At 40.1% G+C, this 15,381-nt stretch overlaps 1 protein-coding gene across 12 annotated transcripts in view; it reads right to left on the minus strand.

The window, feature by feature from the left end:
• The window catches only part of nrxn2b (neurexin 2b), a 698,285-nt gene that overhangs the window by 431,151 nt on the left and 251,753 nt on the right, over positions 1 to 15,381 (minus strand). Inside the window, exon 1 of one of the 12 annotated variants that reach the window (XM_082527640.1) lies at positions 1,990 to 3,207. The exons of the other annotated variants lie outside the window; for them this stretch is intronic. The gene's annotated coding sequence lies outside the window, so the exon portion shown is untranslated. Of the gene's footprint in view, positions 1 to 1,989; positions 3,208 to 15,381 lie in introns of those variants that run through there. 12 annotated transcript variants of the gene reach the window in all.

A 15,381-nucleotide genomic window follows, 5' to 3' on the forward strand; every position in this document is an offset into this window, starting at 1 on the left:
GCAAGGTGCCCAGGTGCCATGGCTGCAAAACAAGCCCAAAAATCACCCCTCAACCTGGCCTTCAGACAGACAAAACAAAATTTATATGCAACTTTGAAAAACCTAAACTGTACAGCAGTGTTCCTTACAGAGAAAAGACCCTTTATTCAGACAAGCCATACATGTTCAGTCTTTTTTTCTCAGTTCTAACATAAAATATTAACCAAGGCCTGCAAAGTCTGATAGCCCTTGGGTTTTCAGCAGTTTTTCTAAGCATTGTGTGGTTTTGTCTTAGGGTGAATTTGGTTGGATGTCTACTTCTAGGGAGAAAGGCGTGTGAAGACATGCACCACTTTTGTGTCTTTTCCATGTGCAAAAAATGTTCATACTCTAAAATGATCAAATTGTTTGGAAACAGCATTAAAATCCTTACCAGACTGAATGTAGATCATATCCTGTGTGTCTCCTGCTTGGGAATTGTGGCATTACAATCATTAATGAGCCAGGCCAGTCAAAAACCTCAGTCACATTTTCTGATGATCAATTAATCAAATGCATTTGATTTTCAGCACCTAGCTGCTACTTGCCTTCTTGATTCCTTTGGAAGCAATTAGTGTTTACTTAGTTTTTTTGCACACTGCTTCTGCATTTTGGCTTAGTTTTTGCTAAATAAATAAATAATGGGTGTATGTGTTTTTGTTCTTCTGAGGTTGTGTTAAGACGTAATTATTTTTGCCCATAATTCTATTTTTTTTAAATGATTACTTGCAGTCTCTTTTTTAGTTAGGTGCACACACCAAAACTACACTAGAGAACCATTTAGTTAAAACAGATTCCTCTCACATGATTGCAGGGCTCATCATGTAAATGGGCCAGAGTTATCCTGATCTGTAGTCCCTTGGATGTTGATGACATGCATAAACCACATGCTAGAAACAAACTTTTCCAAATGTAACACACACTTTCTTCAGTTTAGTGTTTCCTTCTAAAGGATCCGTAATCAGTTATTCCATTCATTCACAACAGGTGGACAAAGCAAATAGAGATTTGTTTTTTTAAACCTTTTATACAAGGGTCCAATACTTGTAACAATAAAGGTTGTTGCTGATAGCAGTTGCATCCATTTATTATTCTAACCCAGTCTAATCAGAGTTAACTGACCAAATAATTGTTGCAAGTTTCCCTTGCCTATGGAGCGTAATATTTCTCTGACTGTTACTGAGGACAACAACATAAAGTAAAGCAGTGGCTCAATTTTGATATCAACATGCCTTTCCTCCACCCTCTGCCAACTTAAATTCTATAGAATTATATAGAAAGATCAGCACGGTCCTCCATTCCCTTCTCAGGATAATAATAACAGCTATCATTGGCCAAATGTTTATGAATAAAAGAACATCATCAGTGCAATCAAAGCAGTTATCCACGACGAGTATCCGCAACACTACGGATAAATTTAGCCGTTGAGAACAACCTAATCAAATGAAGAAAGAGAGACTGTAAACATTCTCCCTCTTTTCTGTTTTGATGAGCTGAATGAGCCTGGCTTGAGGTAATATGAAAATCTGAAGATGAAGAGAGTTGTCGACGTTGCGTTCTCACCACTCCTATCAAAATCTTATTCCCTCGTCTATGTTGCATAGTAAAGCTATATTTTTCTGTCACTATCACCAAAGTAATGCAGACCCCAGCATGCAGATACACAATAAGAGATATGATAAGGTCCATTATACATCCTGCATTAGGCAGCATTGGGCTCCCTTTCTTGTGAGGCAGCCTTATTTTGGCTTTCATTACACTTGTAAAGAGATGAAAACATAATATTCAGGAACTGTTTTCTGTTTCAGGCTGGATAATGATGAACATATTCATTAGAGATGGACCGATCCGATATTACGTATCGGTATCGGTCCGATACTGACCTAAATTACTGGATCATAAAAAAATGTAATCCGATCCATTAAATATCACGAAAGCACCTCACAAAACTTGCAACACACCGTAACTCACCTCAGGTTAGCACGTCGGAGCAGTATGCATCACGTGATAGACCGGCTGTGGCATGCAGGACCTGTCAGTGGTCTGGATAGCATGTGGAGCTTCGCTAGCAACCCGGCATTTCATCTCCGACAAAGTTATCCCGAGAGAAGTAAAGCAAGTGTGTAAGTCCATCTCTGAATGTTTGTAAAGCATTCCTGCGTTAAGCTTAACAAGCGACTGCCTCTTCTTGCTGCTACTTCAATCATGAAACTGCTTAACGATCAGCTGATCGGCTTTTCTGTCGCAAGTCCGTGTCTCTTGTTTGCTTTTGGCCCACTTTGCACCAGAAAGAGGAAACCAGCAGCTGAACAACAGCAGCACGTTTAAGCTTGATAAGCTGTTGTTAGAATTTATTTAATATTACTTTCTACTCAAGGATCTTTTTCTACGTAGCTGACGGCTGGTAACTGTGCAGGGGCGGATCTAGCAAAGTTTAGCCAGGGGGGCCGATAGGGCATTAACAGGGAAAAGGGGGCACAAAGACATACTTTTCTTTCTTATTCTCATTTAAAATGTCTAGCTTTTAATAAATAATTATCTGACAGCCAAAGTTTTAATTTGATGCAAAATGAATAGAAGTCCATTACTGTATATAGTAACTATTAAGTCTAATATATATACCCTAGTAAGCTATAGTACTTTTTCCTTTGGGAAGGTACCATCTGTGCAGTCTGCAATTTTGTTGAAGAAAGATGTTGAATCTATTTAATATTTCTTGAAAAATAATTGATTTCTGTGCATTTTTTTTCCACACTGCATCAAATTAAGGTTGATTACGTCGATTAAGCATCATGAGGTGGAGCGTGAGGGGTGGTTCCCTATTTTTTATTTATTTATTTTTGTTGTTGCTGGGAGTTGGAACCCTATTAGTTAGGTTGCTTAATATTTATGCTAAGTACTCCTTAAAATACCAGAATAGGGAGGATGGTGTAGGTTTAAGTTTATTAGATTGATCAGTATTGCTGTACTATGAAATATTTTTTTTTGCATACAGGTATAACAGAATAGCTTTAGTGTAGTTGTTGTTTTAAACTTGAGTATGAACTTATACAAAATGCAGCAAGATATTTAAAAAACAGTTTTGTTGATTAAAAAACACTATATCGGATTCATATCGGTATCGGCAGATATCCAAATTTATGATATCGGTATCGGTATCGGACATAAAAAAGTGGTATCGTGCCATCTCTAATATTCATACAAAAATTTGCAGTATGTCCCGTGTTCCCCAGACTGTTTCATTTGGCAAATCACTGACGTATTATTGGTACGTTCAAAGATTTGAAATTTACTGTAGTTATTACCAACAAGAGCTCAACTCCAGCATATTTGGCCATTAAGTGATAAATCATGGTGGAGAGTATTGCAATTTCCATAGGCAACAAAAAATTCAATGCAGTGTGTTAAATGTAAGCGCACAAAAAGTATTTTCACATTTCCTGCAAGGTATTTAACTAATCTACAATAATCGAGGACTTACATATTACTTTAGCAATGTAACAGCAAATATATGATAATTAAACGCCTCGTCAGTTACTTCCCTCCTGCATCTGTCCTCATTCACAATGTCTTAAATCTATTGTCAGAACTTGAAAAAAAATAAATGCCAAAAGTGATATGTTGCTAAATCTATGGCCAGTCAGCAGTCTTTGTTTACTGCGTGTGGTGTTAATTGAATCAGGTGGTGAGCATGCTCTCCTTCCCACATCTAGCCCCTTCCTGCTCCTCTACTCCCCTCTTCAACCTTGCCAACAGAAGAAGGCCACTTCACCTTTCTGCCATCACCTCCTCCTCCTCCTCCAGTGCAATGTTGCTACCTTAACTGCCCTCTCTCTCCACCACTTCTCTGTCCTTATCCATCTGAACACCCACACAAGCTTCCTACATGCAGTTTTATCATTCACTTAACCCTGTGTATAATACATTGTTCATATTGTCATTTTTGTTTGATGAATTCCTAAAGCTTGCAAGGTTGATTTTCAGCTTTTCCTTGAAATAGAAGATAAAAAGAAAAAGCTTATTACCAAAACACATCAACGCTTCACATCATTACTATTAGAATTATTATTATAAGTCATCTTGGCATAGATACAACAAGGTTGGAAACATTCCTTACATATTCTGGTCCATAGTGACATGATATTATTGTATACAGTAGTTACTACAGATTTCTTGGCTGTGCATCCATGATCCATGATACATCCTGTGCCACCACCATCCTAAAGGTACTCTAAAAGCACTGGATTTAGGTCTTGTGATTGAACCTAATGATGAGTTCACTGAACTCATCGTTATGTTCAAGAAACCAGATGATTTGAGCTTTGTGACACGGCACATTATCCTGCTGGAACGAGAAGGGCAGACTGCCGTCTTAAATGATGAAATTGGTCATCAATAATAACCAGGTAGCCTGTGGGATTTAAACATTTTTTACTCAGTACTAAGGGCCCCGAAGTGTGACAAGTGATTATTTTTATCTTCCTATGAGTTTAAAGGCTGTCTGTCTCCTCTGACATCAATAAGGTATTTTGGAGAATGATTGACCTGCATTTTGATGCTTGTTTTGAACATCACTCTTGACCAGGGCTACTGTACATGTGTTGCTGCCATGAGATTGGTGGATTACATATTTGGGTTAATTAGCAGTTGAACATGACAAATGGACTGGTTCTTATTTAGTGCTTTTCTACTCTAGATGAGCACTCAAAGTGCTTTACACAACTTGTACATTCGCACAACACTGTTTCTAAATGATTCCTATTTAACATTCACATGCATGCACACTCCCATGGATGCATCACAGAGCATCACCTGAGCTACAGCGACAGCCACCCCACGTTGATTGCACTGTACCTGTTGTGGCTGTTAAGTGCATGCAGGTTTAGAAATATTCATTACTGTGAAAATGTATGCAGATTGTAATGACTGACACACATACTGTTAGAAAGAGGATATTCATGAGTTTCACGCACTTGGAAACATTTTACATTGTTTTTTGTAAAACTTTTTATTCGACCCTGTATTTTAAAATTCAATGCAAGCTTCTCTGCCTATAACTTACAAAATGTTACCCTTTTGAAAGTAAATGATTCTTTTTGATACACCCTGTATAATAAAAAAATATGTTAAAAATGAAAGCGGACATGAGCTACAATTCATTTTGCCAGATTGCTGAGGTGCAGGAAATTCTGTAAAACAAATGAGATGGAAGATTCACATGCTCGGTGCAGCTCCCACTGCCAGATAATTGACTGATGATAAATCTGTCTTTTTTTTTCTAAATGCTTAAAATGTCCAACTTTAATTAAAATATCTTTAATAATCACTTTTTCTGAACAAAGAGGCACCTTCCTCCTCTTTTACAATTTATTTTTCTGAAAGACAGAATTTAAACTGATCAGATTTCTACTTGTGCCATGAGAAGGCAGATGCTAGTAAACATATTATAGCTGCAGCTAAGATCAAGTGGGTTACTTTTTTTTTTTTTTAAAGCCGCCATTATGGACTCAACAGTTTGAACTTTGTACTCCAACCTCCACTCATCGTGTTTAACAGATTATAATGGCTGGAAAAAAGGTGCTGAACAGGGAGAGAGAGAGAGCCAAAGGGGCAGTTGTTAGGTGTGAGATAGGACATTTTGTCCCTGATAGTGTGCCTGTGTGTGTGTGTTTTCATACTGGCCTGTTCTCATAGTGACAAAGAATAGTCATTTTTCAATCTGTCTGACTGAGTGTGTATCAAGTGTTCGGGTCACACCACCTGCTTCAGGTGGAGTCAGTGTAGAGCGGCCGGTGATGACCACACAGCGAGCGCTCACTCTTAGCTGTGTCTCATCTGTCGGCTTCTGACCCAAAACGTCAACACCAAACATATCAACCAGTGTATACTGTGACAACACAGAATGCATTTCCTGTACATTACTGTAGTTAAAGTGGTGATTTGAAAGTTCAATTTCCTCAAAAGTTACAAAGCTTTGGATTGCAAATGGAGTTTAATAGGATCCGTAGGAGGTTAATATGGTTGTTGATCAAATTCCAGTAACTCAGTACTTAGTGAGGCAACTGCTGAGTGTGCTTTCTTTTAAAACACCATTTTTAATCTGTGCATTTTCTTTAATGAAATGTTGCAGTCTTCCCAAAGTAGCTTGTATGATCCATCAACACATGACCTGTATGCATGTCTGACCTGCTAAACTGACTTGACATGATATGATTGCTAGTTTGAGTATTTCAGAAACTGCTGATCTGCTGGGACCTTCCCTCACAACCATCTCTAGGGTTGAGAATGTAGTATGGTGTGAAAAGGGGAAAATATCCAGTGATCCAGTGCAACAGTTCTCTGAACGAAAATGCCTTGCTGAAGCCAGATGTCAGAAGAGAATGGCCTGCTTTGAGCTGATAAGAAGGCAACAGCAGCACTCACCACACATAACAACCGAGGTATGCAGAAGAACACCGTGCAAAATATGTCAAACTTTGAAGTGGATGAGCTATAGCAGGTGAAGACTGCACCAGGTGTTGCTCCGGACAGCTAGGAACAGGAAACTCGACAACAGAAGATTGGAGAAATATTGCCGGGTCTGATGAATCTCTGCTATTTGTACAAAACATGTAAGCATGGATCCATCCTGTACTGTATCAGCGGTTCAGGCTGGATCTGGGTGTAATGGCGTGGCGGATATTTTTTTTGGCAGACTTTGGATCCCATAACACCGACTGAGTATTGTTTAAATGCCATAGCCTACTTGAGCATTGTTGCAAATCATGTCCATCCCTTTGTGATCACAGTGTCCCCACAGCATGTTACAATGCTCTCATCATCTCAAACTGGTTTCTTGAATGTGACAATACTCAAATGGCCTCCACAGTTATCAGATCTCAATCCAGTAGATTACCATTGGTGTTTGGTGCTTTTCTTAATGGACATGCATGAAGTATGTGATGCTATCATGTCAATATGACTAATGAGTCACATTTCCAGGCTCTTGCCATGAAAAATAACGCAGTTCTGAATACGAAAGTTGGCCCAAAGTGTTCCCTGAAGATAAATACCAATAAAGAAGCAAACAGAACTTGAGAACTTTGGATCTGTTTGGATCAAAAACGAGAGGGGCAACACATATATTTGGTAGGAAGAAGGAAAGAGTTTGAGAGAATAACAAAAACCTAAACACCCACCCACCCAAAGATAAACACTACCAGCCTTCGTACAGAGTGGTACATGAGGAGGATGTTGACACCACCCGCTGCCAGAAGTCAGAAAGTCTTGTGGCAGCAACCACAGGCCAAGTGGCTCAAATCACAGCACTATTGTTTGTCCAAAACCACAATCAGAGCTGTATTGTCAGAAGCCCTGTTGTACAAAAAAAGGGCCCATGGTTTCCTAACACAATTAAAAGCCTTTGGGCAGTGAGCTCTGGCTCTTGTAATAGTGCTTCAAACACAGGGGGAGTTTTATGTGTACCTAGGTGACAGATACCACGTGAGGTGGTCTTGCTGTGAACAACTTCAAGGGAGGGAACAGTAAAAAAACAAAAACTAATAAATACTCTGTGTGTGTTTGGCTGTTTTTAAGACAAATGATTAAAAGTAGGTATATTCCATATGTTGACAGGTGTAGTCCGAGGGTATTGCAGAGCAATTTAAAGTATTTTAAATGTGGCTTGCTCCCTTATTCACATGGAGTCACCACAGGAGGTAGCTCTGCATGTTTGATTGGGATGATTTTCCTTCTTTTTTTTTTAGACTAAATGCCCTTTTTGACACAATCCCAGAGGGATTTGTGTCTCCTCCCAGGATTAAATCCGGGAGCTTTCACTTGTTAGGCAAATATGTAAATCACAGCACTTTGGAGCTACTGTGATTTGTTCTACATTTGAATACAGAATATAGTAGACTAACATGTTGCCTGTCACTTCAGCATTTTGATCATTCTGAGTGCTGTAAACCTCAACTTGTTTGATAGCTTGTGAGTAATAGATCTAACTGCTGGTCATTAAGCACATGAGTCTGTCACCTCTGTTGGTTGTAGTGCCACTTGACATGGGTCATAAAAACAGGTAAACAGCGACAATCTTAGTCCACACATGTGCATGTATCTTTATAGATTTCTGAGAAAGAGCAAATACAAAAATCTGCAGCAGTCTCAACATTAAAGCAGTGGAGACAAACTTCTCTTTGGTGTTTTAGTGTATCAGTAAATAATATTTGAATATGCTTTGAGGTTTCTGTCAAAGTGCTGTTAACAAATAAAACAAAGGTAAATCAGTGCGCTGCTGAGGTTTTCTCTGAGAATGAGTAAGATTACAACCAGCTGTGCATTGTTGTTCAGCACTCCTGCCTATTATTTGCATTCTTTGCTGCTTCTTGATGTCTAACATTTACTGAAAGAAAAGAATATCTGCTTGTTTTTTGCTTTTCAAAGTGTCCTTCCACATTGAATTTGTGGCATAAAACTCTCAAATGCCCTGTTTCTGGGAATACAAACAGGACTCCATAGGTGACCCTGCGATCAGCAGCTCCGAGGCTGACATGTTGTTATTCTCAATCACACGATTCAAATTTAGCCTTTCCCAGTCAGTCTGATTACAACCTGTTAAAAACAGGGATTAGACACAAACACAAACACCATTTTCAAGCACCATAAAAATATCCAAGCATACTAAATATAATTTAAAGTAAGACACAGACCGTACTCTTGACTAAAAAAAAAGTAAACAGAAGGCATCTAAATAGCAAAAAACTGTCCATACCTCCTCAAAAGGGGAATTTTTATACATTCTAGTCAGCACCAAATAATTTGCAATGATGCTAATTTGTCAGCAATATTACTCTGTTTGATTTTGTTGTTTTGTGGCTATACTCACATCCTGTCTTTGGCAAAAGCAATTTTATTTTTACTGAATATGTCATTATACGTACACGGAATTCACTTAACACAGAAGATAACAACATAAAACCTGTGTAGCTTTATGTTGCCTTCATAAACAACAAAACAAAGCCAAAAAAGGGAAAGTACTCTTCCATTCACTCAGTGCATTATGGCACTTCATGCCAACAATGCAAACCATTACTTGAGGCATGGACTGAAAACTCGTGAAACAAACCATCCAGGAAAACATCATCCATTATTATTAAAAAATATATTTAAAACTCACATTTCCTCATCATTAGTACCGGATGCTTTGCACACACATTATTTCAGCAGTGCGGTTCTATTCTAATATAAATGTGCTGTCAGTGGGAAAGATAGACAGCAAGCCAGCAGCAGTATAAAAAAAGAGCGATACTACCCACTCTGCAGGAGCATGTTGTCCTAGTGAATAATGAAAATGCTGCCTGCCACTACAGGGAACAGCTAACTGTCAAATATTGCTCAGTGTAGCCTGATTAGCTTCAGCAGTGATACCATCTGACACTAATGGTGGCTATGGTGCTTTAGCATTATGCTGAAAAAACAAATTAGATGAAGCAAGATATAAAACTTCAATCACAAAACTATAAGGATCATCTAACATACTCGCTGCAATATTGTAACGAAAAGCCAAATACTTCAGTTATTTTCCTCTTTATATTTGGCAGCACACTTCTGTCACACTGCATTTCCATAAATTCTGCTTCAGGCAATGTTGCAACCTGTCTTCTGAGGAGAGTTTCTGCTGTCACCTGCAAAAGCTCCTGTAATTTGTCACTTAGCTTAATGTGCTCAGGAATGGTGCAATATTTTTGTACACCTAGCCTGATGACCTCATTTGATGGTGCAGAATTGGGAGTGCATTGTCCTATAAATGTGTCATTCAAAATATTAGATCACATTCATGCTTCACTTATCTCACAGAGGGAACATCCCACTGCTTTTTACCTTTATTGTATTAGCAATTTAATGTGCGACGCAAATATAAAGTTTTGTATATTTGGACTTTGTGTAGATTTGTCCAGTATATATCAGTAAACTGAAACGAAATGAACTTTATCAGGAGCTATTGCGACTAACTCTGTAACACTGAGCTGCAGACAAGACACCAAGAGCACTAGGATTCATAACCATATAACACCCAACCCACACGGTGCTGCAATGATGAAGACGCCGTGTATGTCATGTGGAAGGTCGGCCACTCTTATGGATTTTAAACCATGTTACATAGTAAAGGCTGTTTTTCTCAGAGCCCCTCAGTGAATCACAGCAGTCCACGGCCCATTTATCAAAGGTTGCTCATTGATAGCACATTGTCCTTGAGGGAGAGCTTATTCTTAAATGCATGGTAGAGGTCAGCTGTAATAATGTCTGTGCAATGTATAGCTGGAAACATGAGAAATTACAAAGAATGTTTTGGACAAGTAGAATTTATTTGTGGTGAAATGGATAAACTGCACCATAACTCACATCTATATGGGATTTTCAAATGACATTTGGGCTATGTTGCAGGTTTTAAAAAACAAAAAACTGATTTTCAACGAAGGAATGTCAACAGGCTCGTTTGCACCTGTTTTTTCTGGTTCATGCTTTATGTTTCTGAATCGTGTTCACATATGGCGTCTTCTTTGCACGATAGAGCTTTAACCTGGATTTGCTGATGGCACTGTGAACTGTGTTCAGACAATGATTTCTGGAAGTGTTCCTGAGCTCATGCAGTACAAATCTTCTGATGGTATTATGTTCTGTAGATAATGAGACTTTCAAAGTCTTCACAATTTTACATGAGAAATATCATTCTGAAATTGTTTCACAATTTGTAGATGCAGTTTTTCCAGGATTGGTGAACCCATGCCCATCTTTATTTCTGAGGAACTTTCTATCTCTAAGATGCTATTTTTATGCTCAGTCATGGTAAATGGCTTGTATTTGTATAGCGCTTTACTAGTCCCTAAGGACCCCAAAGCACATCCAGTCATCCCCCCATTCACACACACATTCACACACTGGTGATGGCAAGCTACATTGTAGCCACAGCCACCCTGGGGCGCACTGACAGAGGCGAGGCTGCCGGACACTGGCGCCACCGGGCCCTCTGACCACCACCAGTAGGCAACGGGTGAAGTGTCTTGCCCAAGGACACAACGACCGAGACTGTCCAAGCCGGGGCTCGAACCGGCAACTTTTCAGAACATTAACATTAACTGAACAGTTGAAAGATGCTGTTTCTTGTAAGCCATTTTTAAAAAATGTAACAGTGATGTTTTCTGTTACCCCTTCAGATCTTGAGTTCTTGGCAGCATATTGTAAACCTCAGGTATAAAAAATCTTGGGGTTGTCTTTGATTCCTTTCTTAAATGTGACTCATGGATCAAATCAGTTTTTAAAAGCCAGGAGCCAGAAAGTCCACTTCTTTAATTAATGCTTAACTAAAGTTAAACATTTCTTTCTATTGATGCCACAGAAAACGTTTGTTTTAAGATAAGATAAGATAAGATAGAACTTTATTAATCCCTCGGGTGGGTTCCTCTGGGAAATTCGACTTCCAAAAAGCACAGCAACGACCGAAGTTACAGTTACAGAATTGTTATATATATATATATATATATATATATATATATATATATATATATATATATATATATAAATAAATACAGAGACAAATATAAATAAAATATACAAAGGGGATAAATAGAATAAATAGGAATAAAAATAAAAATACAAGTGAATTGCACATTTCAAGTATTGAGTCTATTGCACTGTTGACTATTTACAAAAAGTATTGCACAAAAGGTATTGTACAGTGAGGTGAAGAGGCACTACAGCTTAGTTGTTCCCCCCTCCTTTGTCCTCCTGTTTCCCCTCCCTCTCCCCTCCAGGGAGGAGTTAAACAGTCTGATGGCGTGTGGGACAAAGGAGTTTTTAAGTCTGTTAGTTCTTGTCTTGGGGAGAAGCAACCTGTCACTGAACAGACTCTTCTGATTGTTTATGGCCGTGTGCAGAGGATGCCTGGCATTGTCCATAATGTCCATCAGTTTCTTTAATGTCCTTTTCTCTGCCACTGTCACCAGAGTGTCCAGCTTCATGCCGACCACAGAGCCAGCCTTCCTGATCAGTTTCTCCAGCCTGCATGAGTCCTTCTTTGCTGTGCTGCTCCCCCAGCACACCACAGCATAGAAAAGTACTCCAGCAACCACCGACTGGTAAAACATCCTCAGGAGCTTCCTGCAGATGTTAAAAGACCTCAGCCTCCTGAGGAAGTACAGTCGGCTTTGGGCTTTTTTATACAGGTGCTCTGTGTTGCATGACCAGTCTAGTTTATTGTCCACCCACAGCCCGAGGTACTTGTACTTGTTGACCACCTCCACCTCCTCCCCCTCTATCTGAACCGGCAGTGGACCTGCTCTAGACCTCCCGAAGTCCACAACCAGTTCCTTAGTCTTTGAGGTGTTGAGTTGCAGGTGGTTTGTGTGACTCCATGCAACAAAGTTCCTCACCAGACTTCTGTACTCCTCTTCCTGATCATCCCAGATACACCCCATGATGGCCGTGTCATCTGCAAACTTCTGAATATGGCATAATTCAGAGTTGTAGCAGAAGTCAGAGGTGTACAGGGTGAAGAGAAGAGGGGACAGCACAGTTCCCTGTGGTGCTCCTGTGCTGCTGACCACAGTGTCAGACGTGATGTCCTTCAGCCTGACGTACTGTGGTCTGTCGGTGAGGTAGTCGGAGATCCAAGCGACCAGGCAGGGGTCCACCTCCATCCTGTTCAGTTTTTCCTGAAGCATACAGGGCCGGATGGTATTAAAGGCACTGGAAAAGTCAAGAAACAGTATCCTGACCGTGCCTTTTCCCCCATCCAGGTGTGAGTGGGCTCTGTGTAGGAGGTACAGGATGGCATCCTCCACTCCGACACCCGCCTTGTATGCAAACTGTAGTGGGTCCTGGGCATGTTGTACCTGTGGTCGGAGGAAGTTGAGGAAGAGCCGCTCTAGAGTCTTCATAAGATGTGACGTCAGTGCCACCGGTCGGAAGTCATTCAGCTCATTGGGCCGGTTCTTTTTGGGGACCGGGACGATGCAGGATGTCTTCCATAGGGCGGGCACTCTCCCCAGTCGCAGACTGAGGTTGAAGACTCGTTGTAGCGGCTCCCCAAGTTCAGCAGCACACGCCTTTAGCATCCTAGGACACACCTTGTCTGGGCCTGCTGCCTTTCTGGGGCGAAGCTTCCTCAGTTGCCTCCTGACCTGATCCACTGTGACACTGGGAGATGTTTGGGAGGAGGGGAGGGGGGGAGATGTCTTGCTGCTGAGAGAGGGATTGGAGGAGGGGGGTGTCATGGTGTCAGGAAGGGGGGGGGAGCGAGGGAGGCAGGAGAGTGGGGAGAGGACTCTGTAGTGAAGGTGAGGGTGAGGGTGGGGGGGTTGTGGGCTGGTCAAACCTGTTGAAGAAGTTGTTAAGTTCGTTTGCCTTCTCCACAGTCCCCCCCACTGTGCTTTTCTTGGTGTTGTGGCCTGTGATGGTTTTCACACCATTCCAGACCTCCCTCATATTGTTCCTCTCCAACTTCTGCTCCACCTTCCTCCTGTAGGTGTCCTTTGCTTCCCTCAGGCAGCGTTTCACCTCCCGCTGTGCTGCTTTCATCTCCTCCTTCACTTTGCTCCTGAAAGCCTTCTTCTTCATGTTGAGGACAGCTTTGACTTCCTGTGTTACCCACGGTTTGTTATTAGGATAACACCGTACCGTCTTAGCAGGGGCGACTGTGTCCACACAAAAGTTGAGGTAGTCTGTAAGACAGTGTGTCGCCCCCTCTATGTCCTCACCATGTGGGCTCAGGAGCACATCCCAGTCTGTGGTGTCATAGCAATCTCTCAGAGCATCCTCCTTTTCTGGGGTCCATCTCCGGATGGAGCGCGTTGTGACAGGCTGCCTTTGGACGAGGGGTGTGTATTGTGGCTGTAGGTAAACCAGGTTGTGGTCTGACTTCCCTAGTGGGGGGAGGGGGGGGGGGGTTGTTTTGTTGGACTGAGCAAAACACTGCTATCACAGATGAACCTGGCTCACATTGATGCTGCTAGATTCCTCACAGGTACATGGAAGCGTGATTTCATCATATTCTTAAATTGTTGCACTGGCTTCCTGTGAAATAGGATCAATTTCAAAATATTGTTGCTCTCATATAACAGCTTGCATTGGCTATGCTGCTCCCTTAGGTCCACTGATCAAAAAAAAGATTATTATAGTTAACTATAATATTTATATATTAGTTAAGTGTAGTTAACTAAAACTAAACAAAAAAAGTTCAAATTTTTAAACTGGAAGATTTTAGTTACTTAAAATACAAATAAAAACTAGACTAACTAAGGTAACTCAAACAATTTCTTGAACTTGGAAAACTAACTAAAATAAAATAAAATATGGGAGAAATATCCTTAGACTTAAAACTGTAGTCTGTAGTCTAAAAATGGTAACATTTTAGTAAAAACATGTAGACTTTGGAAACTGGATTTTCTACAGTCGTGTTATTTTTATACCTGTAATTATTTGCCAGAATCTTGCCTCTGAAATATGGCCTCCATACAATAATAATTAAAAAAGATCAAAGCGGACACTGAAATTGATAAAAACTAAACATAAACTGAACATTTGTCAACAATAAAAAGTCAAATGAAATAATAAAATCCACTCTGGAAACTAACCGAAGTAAACTGAAGTAAAACGAAAACATCAAAATGAAATAAGATTAAAACGTATATCGGAAATACAAAAGTACAGTAACTCTGTTCCTGATTCCTGATATGTTTTCTGTGATCTGTTGTGAATAAAATAGGGGTTTATGAAGTATATGGAAGTCCTTTCTTTGTGCTTTTAATTACATTTAACAAAGTCCAACTTTTTCGGATTGGGGCTCTGCTGTTTTAGTTGTGTCTTCATGCAGGACAATGAATGTGTCAATTAGTTAAATACAAGTCAGTTAACAATCAAACAATAACAGTCAATAACAATAACTGCAAAAATCGCTTAAAGAGACAGTATCACAGATTATAATCAATCCATAAGCTTTTAAACTAGCAAGCAAGAGGCCTGCAAGGAATCAATAAAGGAACACCAAAGTGGCATGAACATGTGAAACTTTCATGTCACTTTGTTATTGATTGGTTGATTTATTTGTTTTTGTTTTACTTCACACTTTTTATTTATTGATTTTTTTAAGAGTTGAATCAGAATTTCATCTTTTGATCACCGTCCAAATATGAGAGCCTATCAAATCAGACAAGCGGGCTGCAGGAAATGGCTGGACGGTTTCTCTGGACCACTGGCAGTTTTGTAAGACAACATAAACACCTGTCTAAGTTCTACACGACATCCCGGCCTGTTTTGAATTCCAGTCAAGGTGGAGATGGACTATATCGAGCTATATATTTGTCACTGGCTGTCAGTGTTTTAATA

Source organism: Aulonocara stuartgranti (assembly GCF_965226115.1).
Source record: "Aulonocara stuartgranti genome assembly, chromosome: 3".
Lineage (NCBI taxonomy): Eukaryota > Metazoa > Chordata > Actinopteri > Cichliformes > Cichlidae > Aulonocara > Aulonocara stuartgranti.